General features: G+C 41.1%; 1 protein-coding gene across 1 annotated transcript in view; it reads left to right on the top strand.

Moving 5' to 3' along the window:
• LOC307188879 (uncharacterized protein) overlaps positions 1-15,527 on the top strand; it is a gene marked incomplete at its 5' end in the record, with an annotated part of 65,041 nt that overhangs the window by 36,383 nt on the left and 13,131 nt on the right. The window lies entirely within an intron of this gene.

The raw sequence follows: 15,527 nt of genomic DNA, 5'->3' as shown, positions 1-15,527 counted from the left end.
AGACATTATGTTACCTGCTTGGCTGTCTGTGGATATCGTGATATGACTCCAATATCTCAAAATTTCTGAATTTCCTTGAGAGTCTTTCCCTGGTAAAAGTGGTCTCCCAGCCAAAAAATTCTTGGCCTCAGTATCTCTGAAGTTACTACTTGGTCCTTCCTCCAGCATCCAGTCCTTCACCCATCTGGCATGGTGAGCCATCAATCTGTGCTTAGTCCTAAGCTGGGCAGTGTCGAGGGTACAAAGATATTTTAGTCATGTTGCCTTCCTACTTTCAAGACACTTTCACTATCTGGTTTCCAAAAGAAGACTAATCCACACAAAGTAAGAGCCAGCAATGGAATTATTTATTTATTTATTTATTATTATTATTTTTTTTGCGGTACGTGGGCCTCTCACTGTTGTGGCCTCTCCCGTTGTGGAGCACAGGCTCCGGACGCGCAGGCTCAGCGGCCGTGGCTCACGGGCCCAGCCGCTCCGCGGCATGTGGGATCTTCCGGGACCGGGACACGAATCCGTGTCCCCTGCATCGGCAGGCGGACTCTCAACCACTGTGCCATCAGGGAAGCCCAACATCCCATTCTTGAGGGGAAAAAGCATCGATGGATAGTCAGAGAAGGCTCCTGGGTGGAGAGACATTGGAGTTGAATGTCTAAGGGCAGGCTGTGGGTGAAAGGAGTGTGTGTAGGAGAGAAACTTACCAGTAGATGCATGGGCCATGGAGTTCATTTGGCAGTAAGAAATGCAATCTACCTCTAGCAGAGGTGCAGGTGGGTGGACTGGATTGGATTGAGGGGAAAGGTTGGAGGAGCAGGGATGAGGTCTTTTGATGGAGGCATTTATTTTATTTCAATAACTAAAAGTAATTGCTTTTTTTAAAAGTAGGCACACATATACATGGTACAAAATTCCAAAGGCAGAAGAAGGTATGTAGTATGTCTCTTTCTTACCCTTGTCTGCCGTTTTCCTTCCCTGTGTATCTTTCAGAATTGATTCGGCATAGGAGGCATAAATAAAGTGATATATTTTTCTTCACAAATGGAAACATATTACAGACACTTCTTATCCTGTTTTATTTAATAATATGAATATATCTTGTGTATCTTTTCTTTGATGGCTGTACAGTCTTCTTTGATAGAGCTACAACACAATTTATCTTCAATGTCACATTCGGTTATTTAGTTATATGTAAATTTAGTTAATTATAGTTTTTTTGGCTCTGAATAATAATGCTGACACGAACCTCATATATATGTCATTGTACACAAGTATGAATATATATGTAGGAGAAATTCCTAAGAGTTGAATTGATGGATAAAGAGGTTTGAGTATTTTAAGTGTTGATATTGCCTAATTGCCCCACCAGTTGTATGGATTTGTATCCTCACCAAAACTGCCTACGGGTGCCTCTATTCCCATACATGTCACATTTTTTATCCTTGTCAACCTGAGAAGTGATAAATGTATCTTGTATATTTACAAATTTATTTTAAGGTAGGCTAGGCACCTTTTTGTATATTTCCTTTTTTGTTAATTCTCTGTTACTATTTTTTGCCAATAGATTATTTATCTTTACTTATTGATTTACAACTACTTTTTAATATTATGAAAATTAGCTCTTTGCATATGCATTGCAAATATTTTTTTATTTTTGAATTTTTAAAATTTATTTTTTATACAGCAGGTTCTTATTAGTTATCTATTTTATACATATTAGTGTATATAGGTCAATCCCAATCTCCCAATTCATCTCACCACCACTGACCCCTGCCCTGCCCCGCTTTCCCCGCTTGGTGTCCATACGTTTGTTCTCTACATCTGTGTCTCTATTTCTGCCTTGCAAACTGGTTCATCTGTACCATTTTTCTAGTGCACATATATGCATTAATATACAATATTTGTTTTTCTCTTTCTGACTTACTTCACTCTGTATGACAGTCTCTAGGTCCATCCACGTCTCTACAAATGACCCAATTTTCGTTCTTTTTTTATCTCTGAGTAATATTCCATTGTATATACGTACCACAACTTCTTTGTCCTTTCATCTGTCGATGGGCATTTAGGTTACTTCCATGACATAGCTACTGTGAATAGTGCTGCAGTGAACATTGGGGTGCATATGTCTTTTTGAATTATGGTTTTCTCTGGGTATATGCCCAGTAGTGGGATTGCTGGGTCATATGGTAATTCTATTTTTATTTTTTAAGGAACCTCCATACTGTTCTCCATAGTGGCTGTATCAGTTTACATTCCCACCAGCAGTGCAAGAGGGTTTCCTTTCCTCACACCCTCTCCAGCATTCGTTGTTTGTAGATTTTCTGATGATGCCCATTCTAACCGGTGTGAGGTGATACCTAATTGTAGTTTTGTTTTGCATTTCTTTAATAATTAGTGATGTTGAGCAGCTTTTCATGTGCCTCTTGGCCATCTGTATGTCTTCTTTGGAGAAATGTCTATTTAGGTCTTCTGCCCATTTTTGGATTGGGTTGTTTGTTTTCTTAATATTGAGCTGCATGAGCTGTTAATATATTTTGGAGATTAATCCTTTGTCCGTTGATTCGTTTGCAAATATTTTTTCCCGTTCTGAGGGTTGTCTTTTCGTCTTGTTTATGGTTTCCTTTGCTGTGCAAAAGCTTTGAAGTTTCATTAGGTCCCATTTGTTTGTTTTTGTTTTTATTTCCATTACTCTAGTAGGTGGATCAAAAAAGATCTTGCTGTGATTTATGTCAAAGAGTGTTCTTCCTATGTTTTCCTCTAAGAGTTTTATAGTGTCCGGTCTTACATTTAGGTCTCAAATCCATTTTGAGTTTATTTTTGTGTATGGTGTTAGAGAGTGTTCTAATTTCATTCTTTTACGTGTAGCTGTCCAGTTTTCCCAGCACCACTTATTAAAGAGGCTGTCTTTTCTCTATTGTATATCCTTGCCTCCTTTGGCATAGATTAGTTGACCATAGGTGCGTGGGTTTATCTCTGGGCTTTCTATCTTGTTCCATTGATCTATATTTCTGTTTTTGTGCCAGTACCATATTGTCTTGATTACTGTAGCTTTATAGTATAGTCTGAAGTCAGGTAGTCTGATTCCTCCAGCTCTGTTTTTTTCCATCAAGACTGCTTTAGCTATTTGGAGTCTTTTGTGTCTCCATACAAATTTTAAGATTTTTTTGTTCTAGTTCCGTAAAAACTGCCATTGGTAATTTGATAGGGATTGCATTGAATCTGTAGATTGCTTTGGGTAGTATAGTCGTTTTCACAATATTGATTCTTCCAATCCAAGAACATGGTATATCTCTCCGTTGGTATCATCTTTAATTTCTTTCATCAGTGTCTTATAGTTTTCTGCATACAGGTCTTTTGTCTCCCTAGGTAGCTTTATTCCTAGGTATTTTATTCGTTTTGTTGCAGTGGTAAATGGGAGTGTTTCCTTAATTTCTCTTTCAGATTTTTCATCATTAGTGTATAGGAATGCAAGAGATTTCTGTGCATTAATTTTGTATCCTGCAACTTTACCAAATTCACTGATTAGCTCTAGTAGTTTTCTGGTGACATCTTTAGGATTTTCTATGTATAGTATCATGTCATCTGCAAACAGTGACAGTTTTACTTCTTCTTTTCCAATTTGTATTCCTTTTATTTCTTTTTCTTCTTTGATTGCCATGGCTAGGACTTCCAAAACTATGTTGAATAATAGTGGTGAGAGTGGACATCCTTGTCTTGTTCCTGATCTTAGAGGAAATGCTTTCAGTTTTTCACCATTGACAATGATGTTTGCTGTGGGTTTGTCGTATATGGGCTTTATTACGTTGAGGTAGGTTCCCTCTATGCCCACTTTCTGGAGAGTTTTTGTCATAAATGGGTGTTGAATTTTGTCAAAAGCTTTTCATGCATCTATTGAGATGATCATATGGTTTTTATTCTTCAATTTGTTAATATGGTGTATCACATAGATTGATTTGCATATACTGAAGAATCCTTGCATCCCTGGGGTAAATCCCACTTGATCATGGTGTATGATCCTTTTAATGTGCTGTTGCATTTTGTTTGCTAGTATTTTGTTGAGGATTTCTTCAGTGATCTCTTGGTTATTTAGTAACGTATTGTTTAGCCTCCATGTGTTTGTGTTTTTTACGTTTTTTTCCCTGTAATTGATTTCTAATCTCATAGCATTGTGGTCAGAAAAGATGCTTGATATGATTTCAATTTTCTGAAATTTACTGAGGCTTGATTTGTGACCCAAGATGTGATCTATCCTAGAGAATGTTCCATGTGCACTTGAGAAGAAAGTGTAATCTGCTGTTTTGGATGGAATGTCCTATAAATATTAATTAAATCTATCTGGTCTATTGTGTCATTTAAAGCTTCTGTTTCCTTATTTATTTTCATTTTGGATGATCTGTCCATTGGCATAAGTGAGATGTTAAAGTCCCCCACGATTATTTTGTTACTGTCGATTTCCTCTTTTATGGCTGTTAGCAGTTGCCTTATGTATTGAGGTGCTCCTGTGTTGGGTGTATATATATTTATAATTGTTATATCTTCTTCTTGGATTGATCCCCTGATCATTATGTAGTGTCCTTCCTTGTCTCTTGTAACATTCTTTATTTTAAAGTCTATTTTATGTGATATGAGTATTGCTACTCCAGCTTTCTTTTATTTCCATTTGCATGGAATATCTTTTTCCATCCCCTCACTTTCAGTCTGAATGTGTCCCGAAGTCTGAAGTGGGTCTCTTGTAGACAGCATATATATGGGTCTTGTTTTTGTATCCATTCAGTGAGCCTGTGTCTTTTGGTTGGATCATTTAATCCATTCACGTTTAAGGTAAGTATTGATATGTATGTTCCTATTACCATTTTTTAATTGTTTTGGGGTTTTTTTTTTAGGTTCTTTTCTTCTCTTGTGTTTCCCACTTAGAGAAGTTCCTTTAGCATTTGTTGTAGAGTTGGTTTGGTGGTGCTGAGTTCTCTTAGCTTTTGCTTGTCTGTAAAGCTTTTGATTTCTCCATCGAATCTGAATGAGATACTTGCTGGGTGGAGTAATCTTGTTGTAGGTTCTTCCCTTTCATCACTTTAAGTATATCATGCCACTCCCTTCTGGCTTGTAGAGTTTCTGCTGAGAAATCAGGTGTTAACCTTATGGGAGTTCCCTTGTATTTATTTGTCATTTTTCCCTTGCTGCTTTTAAAAATTTTTCTTTGTCTTTGATTTTTGCCAATTTGACTACTATGTGTCTCGGCGTGTTTCTCCTTGGGTTTATCCTGTATGGGACTCTCTGTGCTTCCTGGACTTGGGTAGCTATTTCCTTTCCCATGTTAGGGAAGTTTTCGACTATAATCTCTTCAAATATTTTCTCTGGTCCTTTCTCTCTCTATTCTCCTTCTGGGACCCCTATAATGTGAATGTTGTTGCATTTAATGTTGTCCCAGAGGTCTCTTAGGCTATCTTCATTTCTTTTCATTCTTTTTTCTTTATTCTGTTCTGCAGCAGTGAATTCCACCATTCTGTCTTCCAGGTCACTTATCCGTTCTTCTGACTCAGTTATTCTGCTATTGATTTCTTCTAGTGTATTTTTCATTTCAGTTATTGTATTGTTCATCTGTCTCTTTGTTCTTTAATTCTTCTAGGTCTTTGTTAAACATGTCTGCATCTTCTCGATCTTTGCCTCCATTCTTTTTCCGAGGTCCTGGATCATCTTCACTATCGTTATTCTGAAGTCTTTTTCTGGAAGGTTGCCTATCTGCACTTCATTTAGTTGTTTATCTGGGGTTTTTTCTTGTTCCTTCATCTGGTACATAGCCCTCTGCCTTTTCATCTTGTCTATCTTTCTGTGAATTTGGTTTTTGTTCCACAGGCTGCAGGATTGTAGTTCTTCTTGCTTCTGCTGCCTGCCGTCTGGTGGATGAGGCTATCTACGAGGCCTGTGCAAGTTTCCTGATGGGAGGGACTGGTGGTGGGTAGAGCTGACTGTTGCTCTGGTACACTGGAGCTCAGTAAAACTTTAATCCTCTTGAATACTGATGGGTGGGGCTGGGTTACCTCCCTGTTGGTTGTTTGGCCTGAGGCAGCCCAACACTGGAGCCTACCTGGGCTCTTTGGTGGGGCTAATGGCGGACTCTGGGAGAGCTCATGCCAAGGAGTACTTCCCAGAACTTCTGCTGCCAGTGTCCTTGTCCCCACAGTGAGCCACAGCCACCCCCTGCCTCTGCAGGAGACCCTCCAACACTAGCAGGTAGGTCTGGTTCACTCTCCCCTGGGGTCACTGCTCCTTCCCTTGGGTCCCGATGTGCACGCTACTCTGTGTGTGCCCTCCAAGAGTGGAGTCTCTGTTTCCCCCAGTTCTGTCAAAGTCCTGCAATCAAATCCCAGTAGCCTTCAAAGTCTGATTCTCTAGGAATTCCTCCTCCCGTTGCCAGACCCCCAGGTTGGGAAGCCTGACGTGGGGCTCAGAACTTTCACTCCAGTGGGTGGACTTCTGTGGTATAAGTCTTCTCCCGTCTGTGAGTCACCCACCCAGCAGTTATGGGGTTTGATTTTACTGTGATTGCGCCCCTCCTACAGTCTCATTGTGGCTTCTCCTTTGTCTTTGGATGTGAGGTATCTTTTTTGGTGAGTTCCAGTGTCTTCCTGTCGATGATTGTCCAGCAGCTAGTTGTGATTCTGGTGTTCTCGCAAGAGGGAATGAGAGCACGTCCTTCTACTCTGCCATCTTGGTTCCAAAACTACCACATCTTCTTTATCCATTCATCTGTTGAAGGACATTTAGGTTGCTTCCATGTCTTGGCTATTGTAAACGGTACTGCTATGAACATTGGGGTGCATGCATCTTTTTGAATAAGAGATTTTCGGATATATGCCCAGGAGTGGGGATTGCTTGATCATATGGTATCTCTACTTTTAGTTTTTTAAGGAACCTCCATAATGTTCTCCATAGTGGCTGCACCAATTTACATTCCCACCAACAGTGTGGAAGGGTTCCCTCTTACACACCCTCTCCAGCATTTATTATTTGTAGACTTTTTGATGATGGCCAATTCTGACTGGCGTGAGATGATACCTTATTGTAGTTTTGATTTGTATTTCTGTAATAATTAGCGATGTTGAGCATATGCCTGCTGGCCATCTGTATGTCCTCTTTGGAGAAATGTCTATTTAGGTCTTCTGCCCATTTTTTGATAGGTTGTTTGTTTTTTTGGTATTCAGCTGTATGGGCTATTTGTATATTTTGGATATTAAGCCCTTGGCAGTCGCATTGTTAGCAAACATATCCTCCCAGTCTGTAGGTTGTCTTTTTGTTTTGTTTATGGTTTCCTTGCTGTGCAAAAGCTTATAAGTTTGATTAGGTCCCATTTGTTTATTTTTGCTTTTATTTCTTTTGCCTTGGGAGACTGACTTAAGAAAACTTTGCTATATGTCAGAGAATGTTTTGCCTATGTTCTCTTCTAGAAGTTTTATGGTGTCATGTCTTATATTTAAGTTTTTAAGCCATTTTGAGTTTTTTTTTGTGTGTATTGTGTGAAGGAGTGTTCTAACTTCCTTGATTTATATGCTGCTGTCCAGCTTTCCCAATACTACTTGCTGAAGAGACTATCTTTTCCCTATTGTATATTCTTGCCTCCTTTGTTGAAGATTAATTGATCGTAGGTGTGTGGGTTCATTTCTGGGCTCTCTGTTCTGTTCCATTGATCCATATATGTTTTTGTGCCAATACCAAGCTGTTTTGATTACTCTAGCTTTGTAGTATTGTCTGAAGTCTGGGAGGGTTATATCTCCAGATTTGTTCTTTTTGCTCAGAATTGCTTTGGCAGTTCTGGGTCTTTTGTGGTTCCATATAAATTTTAGGATTATTTGTTCTAGTTCTGTGAAAAATGTCATGGGTAACTTGATAGGGATCACATTAAATCTGTAGATTGCTTTGGGTAGTATGGCCACTTTAACAATATTAATTCTTCCAATCCAAGAGTATGGGCTATCTTTCCATTTCTTTGAATCATCTTCAGTTTCCTTTATGAATGTTTTATAGTTCTCAGCATATAAGTCTTTCACGTCCTTCGTCAAGTTTATTCCTAAGTATTTTATTTTTTTGATGCAATTTTATTTTATTTTTATTATTTATTTATTTATTTATTTATTTGGCGGCTTGTGGGATGGATCTCAGTTCTCTGACAGGGATTGAACCTGGGCCATGGTAGTGCAAGCCTGGAATCCCAACCACTAGGCCATCAGGGAACTCCCTGATGCGATTTTAAAAAGGATTGTTTTTTATTTTCCCTTTCTGATATTTCATAGTTAGTGTAAAGAAATGCAGATTTCTGTATGTTAATCTTGTATCCTGCTACCTTGCTGAATTTATTTATCAGTTCTGGTAGTTTTCGTGTGGAGTCTTTAGGGTTTCCTATATATAGTATCATCGTTTTATTATTTATTTTTATTGGAGTATAGTTGCTTTCCAATATTGTGTTAGTTTATACTGTACAGCAAAGTGAATCAATACAAAGAAACAATTACTACATGTTATTTTAAAAACCTCTTCTTATTATCTATTCAAAACCAAAATAGATCCTTACATTTAAGATAATTTAGGAATAGTCCCACCTGAACCTGGGATGGATTTTAACCTTCAACAACTTCCTTGAACTTGAAAATTCCATAATACAAGAACAAGAAGACTTTCTACCAAACAGCACTGAATGATTGGTTAATAAAAATCAAATAAGGTGAATATACAAGTAAAAAGCAGCTTGTATTAGCTTTTAAATAGCAGGTCAGGAAACCTACAAAATAGCTTTTATTCCTTCCCTATATGTATTGTAAGGCCTAAAGTTTCATGTGCTGCCTTGACATCTTTGAGCCTTACAGGGTCCCAGAGGCCTAACCATGAGTTCTACTCTCACCAGATATGCCCCTCGCCCAGTGGGAAAAGTCCCCTACTCACTAGTTTCCCTGTCAGCTGGACCAGCTGAACGCGACCCGTCCTCAACCTAATGGGCTTCACCTCCCCACAGCATGTGGATTATTCAAACAAACCAATCATATCCTCCCATGGGAACCAAGGGTCACCTCACCCTCTTGTTACTACAAAGCCTGCCTCTTGTAGCCCGTTTGTCCAGTCTATTTCTGAGAGCAGCGCAGTGTGGCACTACATGGTGTTTTGTGTCCTCCTCCCCTGGGCTGTGAATATATGTGATTAATAAATTGCTGTCAATCGAATAGGTCCAGTGTCAGGTGTTGTGTGTTTGGCCATTCCCAGAACCCTAGGGTGGGACTCTCCCACACCAGTGGGATGAAGAGAAGGTGAACAGAATACTTTATCTCCTACCCAATCAGCTCCTGCTTCCTGCAGCTACTGCCACCTTTTTGTTGCTGCAACATTTCTCAGTCTCCCATTAGCCTGACCTCTTGCCCCAGACAAAATCATCAGATTCAGCAAACTTGGCACCAGCTCCAACTGGTGCACTGTTTACCTTACAGATAACCCACAATCACTGTCATCCCACTAAGCCATTAAAACCATCTGCTGCAAACTCCTCTACGGCAACTTACCCAGCCCTTGCTCCTCTGTCTCAGAGCTGAGGAGTCAGAGCCAAAGCCAATCTTATGCCTTTTTGTAGACTAGGCATTTAGTACAGGTTTACTTATTGATTTGGTACCTACTGACAGAGGGTGCTTGTGTGGATAGGACAGTGGGATCAGTGTCTTTCTAAACAAGGGCAGACTCATGTAATGAACACACTGGCGGAGCACAGGCTCCGGACGCGCAGGCCCAGCGGCCATGGCTCACGGGCCTAGCTGCTCTGCGGCATGTGGGATCCTCCCGGACCGGGGCACGAACCCGTGTCCCCTGCATCGGCAGGTGGACTCTCAACCACTGCGCCACCAGGGAAGCCCCCAGCACCATTTATTGAAGAGACTATTCTTCCTCATTGAATGGTCTTGGCACTCTTGTCAAAAATCAGTTGGCCATCAGTTGGCCATAGATAGTTTATCCCTGGACTCTTAATTCTATTTCATTGATGTATATGTCTCTCCTTGTGCCAGTAACACACTGACTTAGTTACTGTTGCTTTGTAATAAGTTTTGAAATTGGGAAATGTGAGTCCTCCTACTTTATTCTTTTTTAGAATTGTTTTGGTTATTCAAAGTCCCTTGAAGTTCCATGTGTGTTTTGGAATCAGCTTGTCAATTTTTACAAAGAAGTCAGCTGAGATTCTGGTAGGTGTTGTGTTGAATCTGTAGATCAATCTGGGGAGTATTGCCATCTTGATAATGTTGTCTTCCAATCCATGAACCTGAGATTTTTTAAAAAATCTTTTTTCCTTAAATTTCTTAAAAAAAAATAGTAGTTGATTTACAGTGCTGTTAGTTTTGGTATATAGTGAAGTGATTCATAAAAAAATCCTTACTTAGATCTTTTTTAATTTCTTTCAATAATTTTTCAGTTTTCAGAGTGTACGTTTCGCACTCCTTTTGTAAATTTATTCCTAAGTATCATTCTTCCTGATGCTATTAAGAATGGAAGTTTTAAAATATTTCATTTTCAGGTTATTCATTGAAAGTATGTAAAAATACAACTGATTTTTGTATACTGAGCTTGTAATCTGCAATCTTGCTGAACTCATTTATTAATTCTAGTAGTTTTAAGTGCATTTCTTACGACTTTTCTATGTATAAGATCATGTGTTCTGTGAATAGATATAGTTTTACTTTTTCCTTTCCAATCTGGATGCCTTTTACTTCTTTTTCTTGCCTAATAGACCTGGCTAGAACCTCCAGTACAATGTGAATATAAGTAGTGAGAATGAACATTCTTTTCTTTTTCAAGATCTCAGGGGGGAAAGTATTCAGTCTTTTACCATTAAGTGATGTTAGTGGTGGTTTTTTCGCAGATGCCCTTTATCAGGCTGGGGAAATTCCCTTTTACTCCTAGTTTTTTGAGTGTGTTTATCACGAAGGGTTGTTCCCTGGTTGCTCTTACGTCATGCTGGAAGACAGATGGATAATCCTGTGCCATGGGATTGCTCTTCTTGACCAGCCAATGGCCTCTCACCTATTCTCCCTGCTGGTAGCAGTGTGAGTAAGCTAGGGGTTCAGTCAGCACTAAAAGATTATTCTAGGCATGTTGTGTTTATGGCCTAAGGAATTCAAGAAAAGACATGGTTGGAGGTACATTGTTCTACATTTACATTATAAAATTCCAAAGGGTAAATTTAACAATCTAGAAAACAAATTACCATTCAGACTTGACTATATACTCTGGGTAAGATTTGCACTTATGCTCATCATTAATGAAACACTGTAGCAACCAATGAAAGAGTCTTTAGAAGCCTGTATTCACAGGTGGCAAGATGGATGATGTGGTGGCATAAGTAATGATGTAACTAGCGTTAAATAAATGGTATTAGGAAACTAGAGAGGCAAGAAGATCTATATTGTTTCAAAACAAAAAGGTTCTGAAGTTATGACCTTGTGAGTAATAATACCATCATTACCTTTTTCTCATGTGTGAGATGTGAAATTAGCTAGGAATGATGCATCTGAAATAAAGACAAAAAGAGATGGTTCTTAGTACCAAGAATTTTATGTGCACTGATATGACAGCAAGCAAATATGTAAGTCCCACTTCTTTACCCATTACCCCAAATCTTCATTAATAAAATATTATACTTCACATGGGGTCATGAATTTCATAATACATATTTTAATCAAATTGTTTACATAATCAGGGTCCTTGCAAAAACATTTACTTGGGATCCTGCATATTGTAAACATGGTCCTGGAGGCTGTACAGTAAAACCAACGGTTAGGAGTATGGGCTCTGGAGTCAGAATATCCAGATTCCACTTATTAGCTAGGTGACCTTGGACAGGTTGTTTAATCTCTCTGTGCCTCACTTTCTACATCTGTATAATGTAAACAATGAAAGTATGGTACTTCATGGTGACGTTGTGAAGTTTAAATTACTTAATATGTACACTGTTTAGTGTGTGGCATTTCATTTAAAAGTGAGAGCAATATATAGCACTGTACTTTAAGACCTTGTACTGTCTTCCCTACTGGTAAGTTTCATGGTAGTAAGGACAAAATGAGTTCCTCTTTGTATTCCCCACACGATGAAGTGAATTGTATTTGTGACATAGAAACTGAATTCATCTGGAAACTTGGGGTATATTAAAATGTAAATAAAATATTTAAAAAATTAAAAAATAATTTAAATAAAAAGAGCCTCAGCATATCGTTTGTATTTCTTTAGTTATTGCTTTATAATTAGTTGTTCGGGGGCTTCATGACTTTTAACTTTTTTTGTTACCCCCACTTTCTTCAAAGTACCTAGTTCGGTAAGAATGCACATTACAGCCCTCAGAACGGCTAACTGGATAGTCTGAAGGACAAGGGTGCTGCAGCAAAAAGTGGGCCACATCAGGGTACAGCTTTGCTGATGGAGACAGAAAACCAATCATCTCAGAAAGCGGCGCACAGAAAGAGTTGGGCCAGTCAAGCACTTTGTGAGGCTCATTTGGACCCGCCGTTGTGCGGTACTGCTAAAGTCTATGCCCTGATGCCAGGGTCGTGGGGCCGGAGGCCTGAGTGGGCAGCTGGCCTCGGTAGGAGAGGCTGGCTTCAATCGAGGCCGCCGGGTGAGTCATTCTCACCTCCCCAGGCAGGAGCGGGCGGCCGGACGCTTCGCCCCGGCGCGGGCGGTACTGGGAGGTGCCGCAGCCCCCGAGGAGCCCCCTCCCGGGCCGCCTCCTCCGGGCGGGCACTAACCCTGCCGCGGCGCTGGTGGGGAGCGCCCACTGGCACCCGGACCCACAGCTCTTCGGGGCGGGCCGCCGCTCCTCAACCGTCCTTTGGCGCCTCATCCCGCTTGCTGTAGCCGACTGAAGCGCGCGAGAGGAGCGTGGAGGAGCAGGAGGGCGGGGCGGGGCGGGGCGGGGCGGAGCGCACGTCTCCAGGCCCGCGGAGTTCGTCTTGCGCGTGCGCACGCGCCATACCCGCGTGGGGCGCGGAGAGTGGGTGTGTTCTAGACGCGCGGGCTGACGCCATCTCACCGTGCCGCTCCACCCGCGCCGCTTGCTCCCAGCGCTCGGGTAATTCGGGTAACCCGGGTAGGCCAGGGTCAGCCAGCGCCGGACCAGCGTCCAGCATCGTGGCCGTCCCGGTAAGCGGGGGCGGGGTCGGCGGGGACCTGGCAGGCACCGTGAGGGGCGGGTCTGCGGGCAGCGGACTCTGAGGTGTTGTACGGGAGCCGCCCCCGAGAGGGTCCCTGTGCATATGAGCCACGAGTGTCCCTGCCTCTACCCCTTGGGAGCGTCCCGGAAGCGGTGTGCGGAGCCGCCCCCATGGAAGACCCACGTGCGAATGGAGACTCTCAGGGCTCTCTCTGCATTTGCTGCCACGGGGAGTCCCTGTGTGCAGGACACCAGCCCCAGAGAGACCAGCTGTGTACATACGGGACGGCAAGGGTGGTCTCTGGTGTTGTCTCAGTGGAAGAGCATTTGGGAACATGGGGAGCCTCGGGAGCCTGCACTGTGGGGATGGACCCCACAGAGGACCGCTGTATATATACAGGAGGACCTGAGACTGTTCCTCAGAACTGCCTGGAAGGAATCTCTAACTGGAAGGAGAGGTTCAGGAGTAACTTCCCTTATGCCCAAAGGTCTTTGGCCTTGACCTCCTTGAGGGTTCAGTGTGCCTTAAGTTGTGATCCCTCCAACGTGGTCGAGAGGCAGGGGCCCTGTGGGACTGCGCCTTTGTCCATTCTCCCCGAACCCCGTTAGAATGTGTATTCTCCGTGGTAGCCCAGTTGGCTTCAAGCTGGATTTTAGTGGAGGCAGGAACTTAAGTAGGAGAACAAGGTGTAAGAGAGGAGAGGACCAGAGAGACCTCTGAAGCAAAGAAAGGAGATTTGAGGCTCTGGGCTTGACTCTCAGGAAGAAAACAGTAAAATCAGGTAGAATAACTGACTCTGGCAGGTCCTGTAAAGAAAGTACTTTGAAGGAAAAAAGAAAGGATACGTAGGATTATTGAGCACCAGTGTGCGAGGCACTATACTAGCTATGTTTAATCGTATAACTCTTAAAATAACGTTGTGAAATTATCCCTTGAGGGATAATTAAACTGAGACGTAGATTAAGCAACTTGATAAAGGTGGTAAAGGTTGGAATCATGAAATCTGTTTTTCAGATTTTATTTGGGAAGAAATATTAGAGACAGAAGCAAGAGTATATGTTTGCCTAAATTTAAGAGCTAGAACTATAAAACTCTTAGAAGAAAGCAGGTGAAAATCTCCGTGACCTTGGATTTGGGAATGGTTTCTTAAGTATGACATTAAAAGCACAACAAAAGAAAAAAATAGATAAATTGGACTTCATCAAAATTTAAATCTTTTGCGTTTCAAAGGGCACTATCATTTGATAGTGAGAAGACAACCCATGGAATGGGAGGAAATACTTGCAAATCATATAGCTGATAACGGATTAATAATCCAGTTTAAAAAAGAACTCCTACAACTCAACAACAGCAAAAAATCCAGCCCAATTCAAAAATGGGAAAAGGACATGAATAGACATTTCTTCAAACAAGATATACAAATGGCCAACCAGCACATGAAAAGATGCTCAACATCATTAGTCATTAGGGAAATGCAAAGGAAAACCGCAGTGAGATATTACTTCACATCCACAGCAGGCTATTCTCAAAAAGAAAAAAAAAAGGAAAATAACATGTTTGCGAGGATGTGGAAAAATTAGAATTCTGCTGCATTGCTGGTGGAAATGTAAAGGGTGCAGCTGCTGTAGAAAATGTTTCATGGTTCCTCAAAATGTTAAAAAGAACTTCCATATAACCTAGCAATTCTACTCTGGGGTAAATATCCAAAAGAAATGTGATGTGTTATGGAAACTGACTAAATTCCAAAATTTAGTAGCTTTCTCCTGTGATCAGAGAAATCCCTACTTCCCTTTTCAAAGGTTTCTTTTGCTTTATTACTGCCTGGGGTTTACCCCTCCCCATGTTCTAAAGATCACAGTTAGTTACATTTCTGAGCCTTTTACAAATGTCTGCCAATCCCACATCAAGAATCAAATGAAGGCACAAAAGGATAATTTACATTTAATATGCAGGATGAGATGGTTACAGCCTATTAGGAGGGCTGCAGGCTCTCCATAGCTACATGTCTTTATAGAATGAGCTGAGGGAGAGGAGTTCCCTAGATGCCTTCTCCTTCCCTATTTCTTCCCTAGCTCATACTGTGGAATTAGGGTGTGCCTTGCATACACACAAATTCCATGCTGCCCATGTATGCCTTACTGCCTTACAGATGCTTCTCTTACTCTCATGGTTACAGCAGTGTATTAGTTTTCTATTACTGTGTAACAAATTACCACAAATGTGGTTTAAAACAACCCACAGTTTATTATCTCATAGTCTCTGTGGGTCAGTTGTCCAGCTTGGTCCTCTGCTTATGGTCTTACAAGTCTGCAGTCAAGGTGTTAGCTGGGCTGTGTTCTCATCTGGAGGCTTGACTGGGGAAGA

The sequence above is a fragment of the Stenella coeruleoalba genome, assembly GCF_951394435.1.
Source record: "Stenella coeruleoalba genome assembly, chromosome: 7".
Lineage (NCBI taxonomy): Eukaryota > Metazoa > Chordata > Mammalia > Artiodactyla > Delphinidae > Stenella > Stenella coeruleoalba.
The sequence above is the reverse complement of the archived record's forward strand: the minus strand, read 5'-3'. Positions and strand labels throughout refer to the sequence as shown.